Source organism: Colias eurytheme, chromosome 32 (assembly GCF_061535395.1).
Source record: "Colias eurytheme isolate Ceu_HAF_F1 chromosome 32, ilColEury1 Martin Lab GWU primary, whole genome shotgun sequence".
In the NCBI taxonomy this organism is placed as follows: Eukaryota; Metazoa; Arthropoda; class Insecta; order Lepidoptera; family Pieridae; genus Colias; species Colias eurytheme.
Window position 1 is genome coordinate 5442707 of NC_143011.1, and position 18278 is coordinate 5460984.

The window sequence follows — 18278 nt, forward strand, 5'->3', positions numbered from 1 at the left end:
CGAAGGCGCGGCGAGTCGAATTAAGAGATCATTTTGTATTATAGCATTTATCTACATTATTTTGATATTATATGATATAGAAATTGTTAAAATTCTATATCATGCCGTAAAATATCGCCACTGACCACCTATAACTTTTCCTGTATTAACTGAACATACAGGAATATGGTTTTCGGGCTTCTCTTATCTCTTTATAGTGCTTGTATCCTCAATGTATACCACCATGACATTGTGGCGTTGCCACTTTTATTATCTATATTTTATTATCTGTGGCGTTCCGAAACGGAACGCACTTGATCGAATTTTAAATTGATTCGACGATAGTGAAAATGATTCACTAGGACAATAGTTAATACGCAAAACGCAATACGCAGTTGATACGTATTTAATACCAATACTCAATGATTGTCTCCTTGTGGTGACTGGTGAAACATTGTATAGCATTAACAACATAGTACTGTATTATTGAAAGATCGATTAAAGGTTTATTTTACAATCTACGACTTTCATTATACATGGGTAACAAAACCCCATAACATATTCGGTTTTACTCCGGACAACATCTTCAGCCACCCAATCCCTTTGCTTGAAGTCCAAATCCAGCGGAGGACAATAATCGTCTTTTGACGTATAATTGGGCTTTTCGTAACTTTTAAAATTGTATAAATTTATAAAGAATAGAAAAAATTCGATCACGAGGCGGGACTCGAACCCGCATCCTTCGCGCCATTCCGGGGCGGATGCCTAACCAACTCAGCCACTCGTGACCCGCCAGAGCAATCGAATTTATTCTATTCTTTCAGTTTTTATGTGTCTGAAGGGACACACCGCGCGCCATCTATTGAGATGATTAACAACCATTTCAACCAATATGAAGCACCTTTCAGTGAATACAATATTGTAACGATGGAACACGACCTTTTTTGTTGAATTTATATTTTTGGTTTTATGGCATTCAAATGCTTTATAAATATAAATTTATAAAGAATAGAAAAAATTCGATCACGAGGCGGGACTCGAACCCGCATCCTTCGCGCCATTCCGGGGCGGATGCCTAACCAACTCAGCCACTCGTGACCCGCCAGAGCAATCGAATTTATTCTATTCTTTCAGTTTTTATGTGTCTGAAGGGACACACCGCGCGCCATCTATTGAGATGATTAACAACCATTTCAACCAATATGAAGCACCTTTCAGTGAATACAATATTGTAACGATGGAACACGACCTTTTTTGTTGAATTTATATTTTTGGTTTTATGGCATTCAAATGCTTTATAAATATAAATTTATAAAGAATAGAAAAAATTCGATCACGAGGCGGGACTCGAACCCGCATCCTTCGCGCCATTCCGGGGCGGATGCCTAACCAACTCAGCCACTCGTGACCCGCCAGAGCAATCGAATTTATTCTATTCTTTCAGTTTTTATGTGTCTGAAGGGACACACCGCGCGCCATCTATTGAGATGATTAACAACCATTTCAACCAATATGAAGCACCTTTCAGTGAATACAATATTGTAACGATGGAACACGACCTTTTTTGTTGAATTTATATTTTTGGTTTTATGACGAGTGGCTGAATTGGTTAGGCATCCGCCCCGGAATGGCGCGAAGGATGCGGGTTCGAGTCCCGCCTCGTGATCGAATTTTTTCTATTCTTTATAAATTTATATTTATCTCTCTTCGGCCAATCCTGATAAATTTTTACAATTAAACTCTGATATTTAATTTTTAGGCTTTTAAACCACAAAACTGAAAAAAACTAAATCCTTAAGATCACTTAGTTGTCCGTAAGTCTATCAGTCTATCTATCAAGACCTTTGAAATTCATATCGCATACCATCGTCCCGTTAAGCTTTGAAAAGTTATAACAGTCGATCAAAAGATAGCAGTTTTCGACATTCGCAGGGGACACGAGGAATCAATACCTTCAGGATATTTCTTGTGAACACAGAATCATGAAATTTGTACAAGAAACGTCCTATAGCAAAGAATCTCATAATACAAAATTTAAGTTCATATGAAAACAGGTTTTTTTTTCTTAATTTGAATATCCTAAAATAATTTCCAACTTCAACCCTTTGAAATTAACCATTTTGATTAAAATAATGAAACATTGAATTCTGATCATTTCAATTAAATTACTACTAAAAGAAAGTAACGCATAAGCGACCAAACACCACTTTCACTGCTATTGTCATCAGAAGATCATTATTAAAGTATCACAAAAAAACTAGAGCATGAATCTTATCCGAGGCCTGTGGCTTTTCACTAAGCCCATCATCACACACGCATTCCACCGAATGCCAACTCTGGCTTTTCACTAAGCCCAACAACACACACGCATTCCTCCGAATGCAAACTCTGGCTTTTCACTAAGCCCCACAACAAACCTCATGTTTGTTCCACACGCATTCCTCCGAATGCCGAGTCCCACGGACTCCCATATTCCAATGGTCTCTCCAAGACCCAACCTCCGCCAGCGTCACCCGCGCACCGCGCATCCACGGTTTACTATAAGCAGCTATCTGTACTCCTAATAGCAGACGCCGGCTTCAACGGACTACGGTAATACCGCGCATCCACGGTTTACTATAAGCAGCCATAACCCCTTATAGCAGACACCGACTTCAACGGACTACGGCTACGAAATGACTACTGGCACACTCTGACCAATCGAACTAAGATTCACCGCTATCACTCAACTCAAATTCAAGTTTCAAACATTAATCAACTTCAAGTGGTACTTGGCCCTCAGGCATCCTTAGTATATTAACAAAGTGAAGTTACCCGAACATTGTATAAACAACATCTGTCTTTTCAAAGTGATTATTGGTGTTTAGTATTTCAATAGCTCAACAGTTAAAAAAAAAGAGAAATCTTATCTGAACTGAATATTACTCATCCAACCGAATATTAAAACTCTAGGTATCTTCTATACAGCCATACTGACAATCATGCGTCCCCGTACGCCATTTCTCACACTACATTACTACGGTAATTCATCTCGGGATACCAAAATAACTACCATCCTGCCTCGGCCCACACTGACCTTACAGGGTTACCATACTGCCGCGGTCCTCCTGACCGGTCAGAACACACATCTACTATCCTGGACCTCATGCCAGATAGAACACCACAATCCTTCGATGAACTACATTACCATCACAATATTATTTCACGCAACACACATTTACTTCACAACGTACGAGACAACACAACTATCAGTATGCTACAACTCTACTCAACTAGAACTCTACTGAACTATACCTCCCAAATCTATCATTGTGCTAGCCTGTGCAGCTTGCTCAAATGTTAACAGCAGTTTTATTTTGTTGTTATGATCATTAACAAACAAATGTGACAACAGCACAAAAATAACATCTTAAAAAGTTTAAAACGAATAATTCGTAACTGAACCGCAGAAAACACTCAAAAAGTGGTGAAAGCTTATTCTCAACTGAATATTTACCAACTTGAATTTAAAGTAATCATGTGATAACATAATATCTGCCTACAAAAAAAAATCGCGAGAAACCCTTCAAAACTTTTTTTTATCGGCAAATTTGCATATGGCTAAATTCCTTAACGTTATGTTTACTTTTGAAAACTCAACTTAAAACAATTAATAAGTGTATACTATAAGCAGCTATAAGCAGCATCTGTGAATCTAATATCGAACGGCAAAAGGGCTGAGCTAAATTTTAGTTTCAACGTAATAAGAATGAACTACTCAACAACTACTGTACAACTACCTAATTGATGTATTCAGTTGATGTCAAACTGCAGCTAGTCACAAAAACTATTAATTATCAAGAAATTACATTAAATGCACACAATGTAAATCGATTAGGTACTATCGAATACTCCACGTTTAGGACTTATTTGAAGCTAAAAACCAAAAAAAATGTGTGCGTGTGCTACGCGTACGTGTACAGTGTACACACGTAAGAAATGAAACTTCTTTTTGACCTTATTTTTTCAAAAAATAATTTACAATATGCAACTTTACAGAAATATATCAAATCACGCGTGATAGGGATAAGAAAAAAAATGTATGCGTGTACTAGAGTACACACGTAAGAAGTGAAACTTCTTTATGACCTTAAAAATGTCACGAGTATGGCGTAACGCAAAAATGTCACGCGTACGGCGTAACGCAAAAATGTCACGCTTACGGCGTAACGCAAAAATGTTACACTAAATTTTTGTCCAACCCCGATAAAGAAGTTTCACTTCAAAAACTTTCAGAAAACCTGGATGGGTTTTTCTTTTCTCTATTCAATTAAACAGACATTATCTGACGACAGTATGTAAACTGTAAAGGCGCTATTAACCTTAAGATTATTTCCAGTTTTTTTTTTTTTTAAAGTCTTAATATCTTAACATTTAACGTACCCTAACGTTGATGGGATAGTTCTTAATTTTAAAGCAATCTAATGTACTAAAACCAAATGTAGATTCCAAAGATTTATCTTACGCTAGATGTTTATTTGAACACACGCTAATTATCTGTGACATTGTATTATGAACTGCCTAAATAAGGACCCAATAAATTCTCTGTAAAAATTCAAAACTAAATGCCTCGATTTACCTTTTATTCGATAAAACTAAATCTGCAACATTTCATAAAACTTCACATCGTAAAACTGTATACTGTGAATTGTTCACAACTTTATTTTAAGAAATTACCTCAAATATCACCTTAAATAAAACCTACGAAAAGTTTTTTTTTAAACCTCAAATGCACTAGTTAAGGCATTACTTTTCGTTTTTAATCGAATAGCAATAAGGCTGTCTTTGTGTAGCAATTAATTGCTATTTGTCAAGGGTTATAGCCTAAAAAACTAACGCAGGTAGTTTAAGAAATTAATGCGGGTAGTCAAGAAACTAACGCGGGTAGTTAAGAAACTAATTTGAAAGTAATTCGCATACTGTTTTTGTTCTGATACACGGACAAGTGAATGTTAATTGTTTACGTTCGATTGAAGGATCTGGATGCAGTGTACCAATTAATGTGCTTTCTTTGTTAGTGTTAGCTCACAAAATAACAAACATTAAAGCAATTCGTTACTTAATTTATCTTGATGGCAGTGCTTACGCCACAAAGTATTTTTTAAAATTACGTGAATTACCTACTAATGTAAACCCGTCCCTGAATAAGTGAAATAGGTACTGTTAATTTATCACTGCGTAAATAAGTTGAGTTAAATGTAATGCAATAAGATTAAACTATACACTGGTCTTGTAGGTTACAACTTTTAACAAAATCTGTAATCATTACATTCGGTACAGCCTGTAAATTAGCGCTGTTTTTGTGCAGCATTTTGCCGAGGCTGTGACCATTTTCCTCAATTAATTTTAAAATAAATTTTGTAACTAATGTTTTTGGCAATAAATTTCTTTTTCTTTCGAATAAGTTGCTTGAAGTTACTACATTTTGAAAACCTACTTTCCTTATCTTACTGTACACTCAAAGTGGAATGTTATCTACTGACCGGTTTTGTATGAGATTGAAGGATAGTTGCACGACACGTCGACACGTCGCTCTGGTTCCGGTGATCTCAGGCTCGACGTGTTGATGGTAGTGATGGTAGCGCGACGCCCGGCGTGGTATTGCGGTGCCTGGCGTGGATGTGCAACACCTGGCGTGGTGTCGCGGAGCCCAGCTTGGTGCCGCGGCGCTCAGTATGGATGCGTAATGCACCACATGACGCAACGCATGACGCTCGACGCATGATGCTCGACGCTCGACGCATGATACTCGAAGCCGGATGCTCGACGCGATGGCACGGTGCACGACATGACACGGCGCTGCTCTCGATGATACGATGATGCTCGCTTCCGACTTCTTGCTGTTCCCGTTGAAACTGGATCGAAGTGCCACGTGGTTGCGGCGCTTTGACTTTTAATCAGGTTATCGTATATCGTATCGAGGTTATCGTCACGTGTTTTCTCATTTGCTCGATTTGATCCCAATTCTGATGTCGGAGCAAGATGTAGATTGTGAATCTATTTTCAAGCTGTGGGCGTTGCGTTGGGTAATCGAGCAAAGAAACACCTCAAACTCAATCATTTCTTTATTTACCACCGATTCGGAAAGCAGTATCTACAGAGAAGAACCGGCAAGAAACTCTATAGTTGCTCTTTTTAATCATGTCAGTTTTACAATACAGTCATTTTAATACAATCACTTTAAATACAATCACTTTTAATAACCGTTACGTTACACATTTAAATTAAACACTAGCAAAGAAAAGGTTAACAGTTCCTAGTAGTGGAAGATCCGAACTCTTCGATGTTCGAATGTGAAGTGCCGTCCCGAGGGCGAGCCTTCACGGGCTCGACCCGGTACAAGCATGAAGTAAGCCGCCAACTTCACTGTGCTGCCACCTCCCGGAACTCGTGCTTAGAGTCGTTTTACATCCGCGCTATTGACCGTCTCCGACACGGCCATCCTGCGCTGAACACGTCCTCGTGTTTGTGGGTGCTGTAACACAGAAAACATCTCGCACAGTACATGCTCTTCGGCCAATCCTGACAAATTTTTACAATTAAACTCGGATATTTAATTTTTAGGCTTTTAAACCACAAAACTGAAAAAAACTAAATCCTTAAGATCACTTAGTTGTCCGTACGTCTATCAGTCTATCTATCAAGACCTTTGAAATTCATATCGCATACCATCGTCCCGTTAAGCTTTGAAAAGTTATAACAGTCGATCAAAAGATAGTAGTTTTCGACATTCGCAGGGGACACGAGGAATCAATACCTTCAGGATATTTCTTGTGAACACAGAATCATGAAATTTGTACAAGAAACGTCCTATAGCAAAGAATCTCATAATACAAAATTTAAGTTCATATGAAAACAGGTTTTTTTCTTAATTTGAATACCTTAAAATAATTTCCAACTTCAACCCTTTGAAATTAACCATTTTGATTAAAGTAATGAAACATTGAATCCTGATCATTTCGATTAAATTTATGAACTACTAACTACTAAAAGAAAATAACGCTTAAGCAACCAAATACCACTTTCACTGCTATTGTCATCAGCAGATCATTATTAAAGTATCACAAAAAAACTAGGGCATGAATCTTATCCGAGTCCTGTGGCTTTTCACTAAGCCCATCATCACGCACGCATTCCACCGAATGCCAACTCTGGCTTTTCACTAAGCCCAACATCACACACGCATTCCACCGAATGCCAACTCTGGCTTTTCACTAAGCCCAACAACACACACGCATTCCTCCGAATGCAAACTCTGGCTTTTCACTAAGCCCAACAACACACACGCATTCCTCCGAATGCAAACTCTGGCTTTTCACTAAGCCCCACAACAAACCTCATGTTTGTTCCACACGCATTCCTCCGAATGCCGAGTCCCACGGACTCCCATATTCCAATGGTCTCTACAAGACCCAACCTCCGCCAGCGTCACCCGCGCACCGCGTATCCACGGTTTACTATAAGCAGCTATCTGTACTCCTAATAGCAGACGCCGGTTTCAAACGGACTACGGTAATACCGCGTATCCACGGTTCACTATAAGCAGCCATAGCTCCTAATAGCAGACACCGATTTCAACGGACTACGGCTACGAAATGACTACTGGCACTCTCTGACCAAACGAACTAAGATTCATCGCTACCACTCAACTCAAACTCAAATTTCAAACACTAACCAACTTCAAGTGGTACTTGGCCCTCAGGCATCCTCAATATATTAACAAGGTGAAGTTACCCGAACATAGTATAAACAAAATCTGTCTTTTCAAAGTGATTATTGGTGTTTACAGGATTCAATAGCTCAACAGTAAAAAAAAGTGAAACCTGAACTGAACTATTACTCATCCAACAGAATCAATATTCTTAATCGTTTTTCATTTTAATAAACTCAAGTTATCTCCTATACAGCCATACCGACAATCATGCGTCCTCGTACGCCATTTCTCACACTACATTACTACGGTAATTCATCTCGGGATACCAAAATAGCTACTATCCTGCCTCGGCCCACACTGACCTTACAGGGTTACCATACTGCCCCAGTCCTCCTGACCGGTCAGAACACATCTACTATCCTGGACTTCATGCCAGATAGAACACCACAATCCTTCGACGAACTACATTACCATCACAATATTATTTCACGCAACACACATTTACTTCACAACGTACGAGACAACACAACCATCAGTATGCTACAACTATACTCCACTACAACTCTACTGAATTATACCTCCCAAGTCTATCATAGTGATAGCCTGTGCAGCTTGCTCAAATTTTAACAGCAGTTTTATTTTGTTGTTATGATCATTGACAAACAAATGTGACAACAGCACAAAAATAACATCTTAAAAAGTTTAAAACGAATAATTCGTAACTGAACCGCAGAAAACACTCAAAGTGGTGAAAGCTTATTCTCAACTGAATATTTACCAACTTGAATTTAAAGTAATCATGTGATAACATATCTGCCTACAAAAAAATCGCGAGAAACCCTTCAAATTTTTTTTTTATCGGCAAATTTGAAAACTCAACTTAAAACAATTATTAAGTGTAGGCTTAAACTCATCTGTGAATCTAATATCGAACGGCAATAGGGCTGAGCTAAATTTTAGTTTCAACGTAATAAGAATGAACTGCTCAACAACTACTGTACAACTACCTAATTGATGTATTCAGTTGATGTCAAACTGCAGCTAGTCACAAAAACTATTATCAAGAAATTACATTAAATGCACACAATGTAAATCGATTAGGTACTATCGAATACTCCACGTTTAGGACTTATTTGAAGCTAAAAACCAAAAAAAATGTGTGCGTGTGCTACGCGTACGTGTACACACGTAAGAAATGAAACTTCTTTTTGACCTTATTTTTTCAAAAAATAATTTACAATATGCAACTTTACAGAAATATATCAAATCACGCGTGATAGGGATAAGAAAAAAAATGTATGCGTGTACTAGAGTACACACGTAAGAAGTGAAACTTCTTTATGACCTTAAAAATGTCACGAGTATGGCGTAACGCAAAAATGTCACGCGTACGGCGTAACGCAAAAATGTCACGCTTACGGCGTAACGCAAAAATGTTACACTAAATTTTTGTCCAACCCCGATAAAGAAGTTTCACTTCAAAAACTTTCAGAAAACCTGGATGGGTTTTTCTTTTCTCTATTCAATTAAACAGACATTATCTGACGACAGTATGTAAACTGTAAAGGCGCTATTAACCTTAAGATTATTTCCAGTTTTTTTTTTTTTTAAAGTCTTAATATCTTAACATTTAACGTACCCTAACGTTGATGGGATAGTTCTTAATTTTAAAGCAATCTAATGTACTAAAACCAAATGTAGATTCCAAAGATTTATCTTACGCTAGATGTTTATTTGAACACACGCTAATTATCTGTGACATTGTATTATGAACTGCCTAAATAAGGACCCAATAAATTCTCTGTAAAAATTCAAAACTAAATGCCTCGATTTACCTTTTATTCGATAAAACTAAATCTGCAACATTTCATAAAACTTCATATCGTAAAACTGTATACTGTGAATTGTTCACAACTTTATTTTAAGAAATTACCTCAAATATCACCTTAAATAAAACCTACGAAAAGTTTTTTTTTAAACCTCAAATGCACTAGTTAAGGCATTACTTTTCGTTTTTAATCGAATAGCAATAAGGCTGTCTTTGTGTAGCAATTAATTGCTATTTGTCAAGGGTTATAGCCTAAAAAACCAACGCAGGTAGTTTAAGAAATTAATGCGGGTAGTCAAGAAACTAACGCGGGTAGTTAAGAAACTAATTTGAAAGTAATTCGCATACTGTTTTTGTTCTGATACACGGACAAGTGAATGTTTATTGTTTACGTTCGATTGAAGGATCTGGATGCAGTGTACCAATTAATGTGCTTTCTTTGTTAGTGTTAGCTCACAAAATAACAAACATTAAAGCAATTCGTTACTTAATTTATCTTGATGGCAGTGCTTACGCCACAAAGTATTTTTTAAAATTACGTGAATTACCTACTAATGTAAACCCGTCCCTGAATAAGTGAAATAGGTACTGTTAATTTATCACTGCGTAAATAAGTTGAATTAAATGTAATGCAATAAGATTAAACTATACACTGGTCTTGTAGGTTACAACTTTTAACAAAATCTGTAATCATTACATTCGGTACAGCCTGTAAATTAGCGCTGTTTTTGTGCAGCATTTTGCCGAGGCTGTGACCATTTTCCTCAATTAATTTTAAAATAAATTTTGTAACTAATGTTTTTGGCAATAAATTTCTTTTTCTTTCGAATAAGTTGCTTGAAGTTACTACATTTTGAAAACCTACTTTCTTTATCTTACTGTACACTCAAAGTGGAATGTTATCTACTGACCGGTTTTGTATGAGATTGAAGGATAGTTGCACGACACGTCGACACGTCGCTCTGGTTCCGGTGATCTCAGGCTCGACGTGTTGATGGTAGTGATGGTAGCGCGACGCCCGGCGTGGTATTGCGGTGCCTGGCGTGGATGTGCAACACCTGGCGTGGTGTCGCGGAGCCCAGCTTGGTGCCGCGGCGCTCAGTATGGATGCGTAATGCACCACATGGCGCAACGCATGACGCTCGATGCATGATGCTCGACGCTCGACGCATGATGCTCGAAGCCGGATGCTCGACGCGATGGCACGGTGCACGACATGACACGGCGCTGCTCTCGATGATACGATGATGCTCGCTTCCGACTTCTTGCTGTTCCCGTTGAAACTGGATCGAAGTGCCACGTGGTTGCGGCGCTTTGACTTTTAATCAGGTTATCGTATATCGTATCGAGGTTATCGTCACGTGTTTTCTCATTTGCTCGATTTGATCCCAATTCTGATGTCGGAGCAAGATGTAGATTGTGAATCTATTTTCAAGCTGTGGGCGTTGCGTTGGGTAATCGAGCAAAGAAACACCTCAAACTCAATCATTTCTTTATTTACCACCGATTCGGAAAGAACGCGGACAAGGGAACGATGACCCAGAAGAGTTTTATCAGGAGTTAGAGAAAAAAATGAAGGAAATTATATCGGCAGATCGAAGAGGGTGTGATGCCCCGAAATCTGATACTATTGACAAAGAATCAGTAGAATTAAATGCAGTAGAAAAACCCAGTAGTCCAGAGATATAATTATGATCTCCGAAGTTTATATAATTATGATAATTTTACGGAATTTTAAAAGCATATAAGTAGTTTACTAAATGTTACTTCATTACATATACATAATTGTAAATGAATAGGTCACAATGGTTATTTTATTGGTATACTAGATTTCCGCCCGCGGCTTCGCCTGCGTTTTCAAAGGAAAACCCGCATAGTTCCCGTTCCCGTGGGATTTCCGGGATAAAACCTATCCTATGTGTTAATCCAAGTTACCCTCTATATGTGTGCTAAATTTCATTGTAATCGGTTCAGTAGTTTTTACGTGAAAGAGTAACAAACATCCATACATCCATACAAACTTTCGCCTTTATAATAGTATTAAGATAATTGTTTATTTAATTATTTTATAATTACCTGCTTATCCAGGAGGCTATTCGAGATAATAGCACGATGGATTATTAGTTGAATATCAACTTACCTAAACTTAATTAATTTTAAGTAATTTTATAAGTACCCTCGATAACAATACTGTTTGCAATATCACGCGACACTCCATCGTATCGCATTCAAAATTGGGAATCGGAGTGCGAGGATCTGTGGTTCATGACTGAGGTATTGTTAAATGGTAAGACAATTAAGTTAGCTATTTATATATAATATAACGACTTATGCCCTTATGCACTATGTTCATAATCGCACAACACGACTTATATTATTGCCAGTTTTGGTTTTATAGAAATGATGTGACTTATTATGCTTGAAATTTGTGTACTTTATGACTCAATTGAGGCTTTTTAGTGGAAAAACTATGCACGTAGCTTGAAAAACGAATGAAATCAACGGGTTTTTTTATCGTTATTAGATAATAAAAACAAAACATCATTTAGGTATTTATGCATTTAACCCTAGAAGTCCAATCTACGTAAATTTGACGTATGAACTCTTCTATATTTACCATCGAATCGCTGCAAAATCCAGAACCAACTCATTAGCCGTCGAGACCTAGCAGTACATAGTTGGCTCATCCATGTAAATTCCGCCATTTGGTTGTAAAGAGGATGTTGTGCGTCATTTTGACGTATAATTGGGCTTTTCGTAACTTTTAAAATTGTTTCAAATTTTTATTTTGTGATTTATTTGAATGATTTTTTTCCAAGTCACGTTTCACATGATATCTATAGTATTATACTATAGATTGAGTATAAAATGGGATCCAGACAACTTTTATACTAGGACGAAAAACCTTCAATTTTAGTAAATGACGATTATTGTCCTCCGCTGGATTTGGACTTCAAGCAAAGGGATTGGGTGGCTGAAGATGTTGTCCGGAGTAAAACCGAATATGTTATGGGGTTTTGTTACCCATGTATAATGAAAGTCGTAGATTGTAAAATAAACCTTTAATCGATCTTTCAATAATACAGTACTATGTTGTTAATGCTATACAATGTTTCACCAGTCACCACAATGAGTCTAGTCTGTACAGGTTAGCAGGAGACAATCATTGAGTATTGGTATTAAATACGTATCAACTGCGTATTGCGTTTTGCGTATTAACTATTCTGCCGTCCTTTAACTAGAAAGCCGTTAAGCCCACGAAGTGAGTTTCGAGTAAATGGCAAAAAACACGGAAATCGTTATTTCTTAAAAATTATGACACTTAGAATAATTATTGTGAGATACATCGATCGAAATTTAATTATATTATATATAAATAATAGAATGCATAGAACGTGCATAGAATAAAATAGTAGGTAGCGTTTATTTCCCTCTGAGTAAGTAGTGTGTATTGTGTATCAAAAGTAACATTCAATTATGTATTGTGTTAATTTTATTTATTACGGATTCAACATCAAACAACTCTACGGTAAGTATCAAGGTGCGTATTAACTATAGAGCTATTATTTATTACCTTACCTAATACCTATAGGTATGTTATAGCTAATTGCTGCTGGGCGCTGGCTGCGATTTCGTCCATGTATCTACTGAAAGGTTTCATGACATAATATGAGCACAGGGGAATAAAATAAAAATACCAGTATGTACATCCAAAAATATTTATTTCAATTATTACAAATTATCCTTAATCTAATTTTGAAAATCTAACACTGAATTAGATTCCTTACAATAATATTATTCAAATTAATAACAAAATAACGTATTTTACGGCTAAATTAATATTGAACTAATTATCTAGTTAAAACACGAAAGCGCATTACCTTGTTATACCAAAAATTTTATATGATACAATATTTTCAACTGATATCGAAATGTACGAAAATAGTAATAATGTAATTGAACTGAGAACATAATATTTTAATATTCAGACAAAGCTGTATTGTTTCGATATACGTAGTTTTTATTGTAAACTGCACATAATATTTTCATAGAAAAATACTGTAAAACAACAGATGATGAAATTTTCAAATAATTTGGAAAATCCAAAAGTGCACGCCTCATAATTTTTTTTTAATAAATATTTATTAATTATTATTTTTGTTTATTTAATAACAATTAAACCACATCGAATCAGACCCTGAAAAATGAAAGGGTTCTATTCCTGAGCATACTCAAGCGTAAGAGAAAAAAAAAGACTCGATTAGTAAAGTATTTCGGTCGCTATCGTGCTAACAAGAAAAAGGATCCGCACATACAGACACACGGACGTCCAAGACAGAACTTTTTTAAACTGTTTTTTAACTAGTTTAAATAACAAAAATGAACCGCTTGACAAATAGCAATTAATTGCTACACAAAGACAGCCTTATTGCTATTCGATTAAAAACGAAAAGTAATGCCTTAACTAGTGCATTTGAGGTTTAAAAAAAAACTTTTCGTAGGTTTTATTTAAGGTGATATTTGAGGTAATTTCTTAAAATAAAGTTGTGAACAATTCACAGTATACAGTTTTACGATATGAAGTTTTATGAAATGTTGCAGATTTAGTTTTATCGAATAAAAGGTAAATCGAGGCATTTAGTTTTGAATTTTTACAGAGAATTTATTGGGTCCTTATTTAGGCAGTTCATAATACAATGTCACAGATAATTAGCGTGTGTTCAAATAAACATCTAGCGTAAGATAAATCTTTGGAATCTACATTTGGTTTTAGTACATTAGATTGCTTTAAAATTAAGAACTATCCCATCAACGTTAGGGTACGTTAAATGTTAAGATATTAAGACTTTAAAAAAAAAAAAAACTGGAAATAATCTTAAGGTTAATAGCGCCTTTACAGTTTACATACTGTCGTCAGATAATGTCTGTTTAATTGAATAGAGAAAAGAAAAACCCATCCAGGTTTTCTGAAAGTTTTTGAAGTGAAACTTCTTTATCGGGGTTGGACAAAAATTTAGTGTAACATTTTTGCGTTACGCCGTAAGCGTGACATTTTTGCGTTACGCCGTACGCGTGACATTTTTGCGTTACGCCATACTCGTGACATTTTTAAGGTCATAAAGAAGTTTCACTTCTTACGTGTGTACTCTATTTATTTATTTATTTATTTATTTATTTATTCTTTATTGTACATTAGGTTTAATCTTATTTTATAATATCTTAATGGATTTAAATGTACAAAAGGCGGCCTTATGGCTCTAAGCCATCTCTGCCAGGCAACCTTCAGGTAAAGGACAGAGCATAATATTATACCAAAGGCTAGGAAGCCAAATAACTAATAAATTTAAAATAATTAATTTGAAGAAAAAAAAAAAAAGAATAATAATAATAAAATAAAAATAAAGCACAACGTCACACATAATTTATAAATACAACATAAATTTATATATAAAAATTACTTATATTTATATACATATAAAATGCATAAACATAATTATACATAAGATTACAATATATAAATACTTCACTATAAATAGATAACATACATACTATATATACATACTATACAAAATATACAATATACATATAATATACAATATACATACAATATTTATATAGATAGATAGTAGTCTTTAAGCATTTTTTTAAAGGATCTTATCGTCTGGGCGCCACGAATCGTTTCAGGAAGGGCATTCCATAAACGGATACCCGATACAGTAAACGATGTACCGAATAATTTACTACCATGCACAGGAAAACGGAGTAGAAAGTTATTAGAGGATCGGAGAGTATAGGATTCAGAAGCAAGGTAATGGAAATTGGATTTCAAGTAGGAGGGAGTACTGGGATGAAAAAGAATGGAATAGAGGAGATAGAGAGTGTGAGCATTCCGACGCAGGCGTATAGGTAGCCACTTGAGCTTCTTGCGAAATTCTGACACGTGATCAAATTTACGTAGACCATATATAAATCTGATGCAGAAATTTTGCAATCGTTCAAGTTTATTGAGCTGATCTTCGCTCAGGTTCGTGTAACAAGAGTCCGCGTAGTCTAAAAGGGGAAGGAGAAGGGATTGAGCTAGCATAACTTTGGTGGGTATAGGCAAGAAACGACTCAAGCGCTTCAAAGAGTTTGCGGCAGCAAATACTCTTTTACTAACTGCTTTGACTTGAGGCACCCATGATAACACCTCGTCGAAAGTTATGCCTAGATTTTTTACTTCAGAACTATAGGGTATGACAATTCCATTCAAGTGCACAGGGGGTAAATCGGCCCAGCTTATTTTTGAGCGGAGTTGTGGACTTCCAATTATAATGACTTGACTTTTGCGTGGGTTGATCTGAATTCCAAAAAGTGTACTCCACTTACTGATGGAAGCTAAATCAGTGTTGGTCGCTCTGATAGCCTCCGGCAGAGACCCTGCGTCTGAGTGAGTGTAAATTTGAAGATCATCTGCATACATATGGTAGAGAGACGTTATATGAGGAGTCAAAGAATTTATGAAAATGGCAAAAAGGAGTGGAGACAACACGCCACCCTGTGGTACACCAGCAACGAGATTACACCACGATGAATATTGATCATCATTCATAATACGCTGCCGACGACCAATCAGGTAACTACGAAACCAATCAATTGCCGGAGGAGAGATATTAATAGATTTTAGCAAACTCAACAGGATTTCAAAGTCAACGGAGTTAAAAGCTTGACTGAAGTCTAACAATGTTAGAACTGTGAGATGCTGCTTGTCCATACTTAAACGAATATCATCGGCGACTTTGACTAGGGCAGTTACCGTGCTATGACCAGGGCGGAAACCGGACTGGTAAGGACTTAGGATGTTGTGACTGTACAAGAACTGGCTCAACTGTTTATGAATTAAGCGTTCCAGTACTTTGGACAGAAAAGGTAGGATAGAGATAGGACGATACTCATTGAAGGATGTTGGATTGTTTTTTTTAGGTAGGGGGATGACATGAGCATCTTTCCAGATGGACGGGAAGCTGTGGGACGTAATGGAAAAGTTGAGGATGTGAGTAATGATGGAAACAATTATATCAAGGATTGGGATGATCATGTTACGGCAAATGCGGTCAGTGCCAACGGCCTTCGAAGTTATGGACAAGATAATCTTCTTAACATCACCAACGGCAAATTGAGTAAAAGTAAACGGAGGATAGTTAGGAGTTGGAAGGCTAGAGATTTGATTTATGCAGGTTTGGCTACTAAAATTAGGAATAGGACTGTATGAACAGAAGAAGTTATTAAGATCATTAAGATTGAGGTCGGATGGGAATTGATGATTACTATTTTTCCCAACTCCTAATGATTTAAGAAATTTCCAAATATTTTGGGGGTCGCCGTTTTCGACCGATTCGTGGATATGGCGTCGTTGTGCATCTCTACACATAGTGTTGCAGTGATTTCGTATTTTCTTGTATTTTTCACGTTTATCATCAGACTTACAGGATCTCAGTTTAGCTTTTGCACGATTTTTTTTCTTTATCAAAAGTCGGATTTCGGGTGTAAGCCAAGGTGAAGGAGCTTGCTTTAATTTTACTGGCCTAAGTGGTGCATGCCTATCGTATAACTGAGTTATAAGGAGACTAAAGTTCTGAACCTTGTCGTCAATCGATTCAGCGTTTAAGACAGGCATCCAATTAATATTGCGGGCATCATCACAAAGTCGCTCTTTGTCCACACCACCAAAGTTACGACGCAGGACAGTTACTTTTTTTGCACGGGGCAACTGGATGTTGTAGGAGAGGAAAATAAGGTCGTGATAGGAGAAGGAGACGGCTGGGAATTGCCCGTGCTTAGGAACCAGATTAGGTGCTGAGACAAACATTAAATCTAAAAGAGAAGGAGTAGAGTTTGGGAAGAAGTGTGTTGCTTTTGAGGATAGACAATGTAAATTAAAGGAGTCAGTGATAGAAAGGAGTTTAGAGCTACGCGAATCTTTTCGTAATAAACATGTATTAAAATCTCCCATCAAAATTACATGAGTATATAGAGGGATGTGCTCGTCAAGAGTGTTTTCAAAGTTGTTGAAGAAATTAGTGGTTACAGAGGGACTATAGAAAACACCCAGAAGAACTTTTGTGTGAAGGAGGGAAATTTCGATGAGAAGATGTTCCGCCGCATCGGATGGAGGAGGCTGAGGTGAAGAGCTAATAATAGTGAAAGGAATGTGCGATCGTAAGTAAATAGCCACACCCCCACCACCCCTTCCGACACGGTCGTTACGAATTAAGTGAAAGCCAGGAAGATGATAGAAGGAAGAAGGAAGACTAGGTTTGAGCCAAGACTCGGACACCAAGATAGCGTGGAGATTAGTGCAGTCAAAAGAGATCAACATATCAGGAAAGTGCGCCGGAATGCTCTGAGCGTTTATGTGAACTACGTTGAAATTTTGAGGATAAGAGGAGAATTCGGAAGAAATTGAGGAATTAATAGAAGGAAAAGATGCATCGTAAAAATTATCGTTACTGCACGAGCTACCAGACGAGGAAATGGATAGGAATTCATCAGAGCTACTATTTATATCGCTAAAAGACATTCTTTAAAATAATTATAAATAAGAAAAAAAATATATATATATAAATATAATATATACCTATAAAAATATAATAAATGAATAATATATAAATTATAGTAAATAAACGAAGTTGTACTATGCATTTATCCTGTACCCTCCAGCAAAATAAAATGAAATTATTACATAATAAACGCTTGACAAACCAAATCATTACAATATCTATACAAAAACAAGGCAGA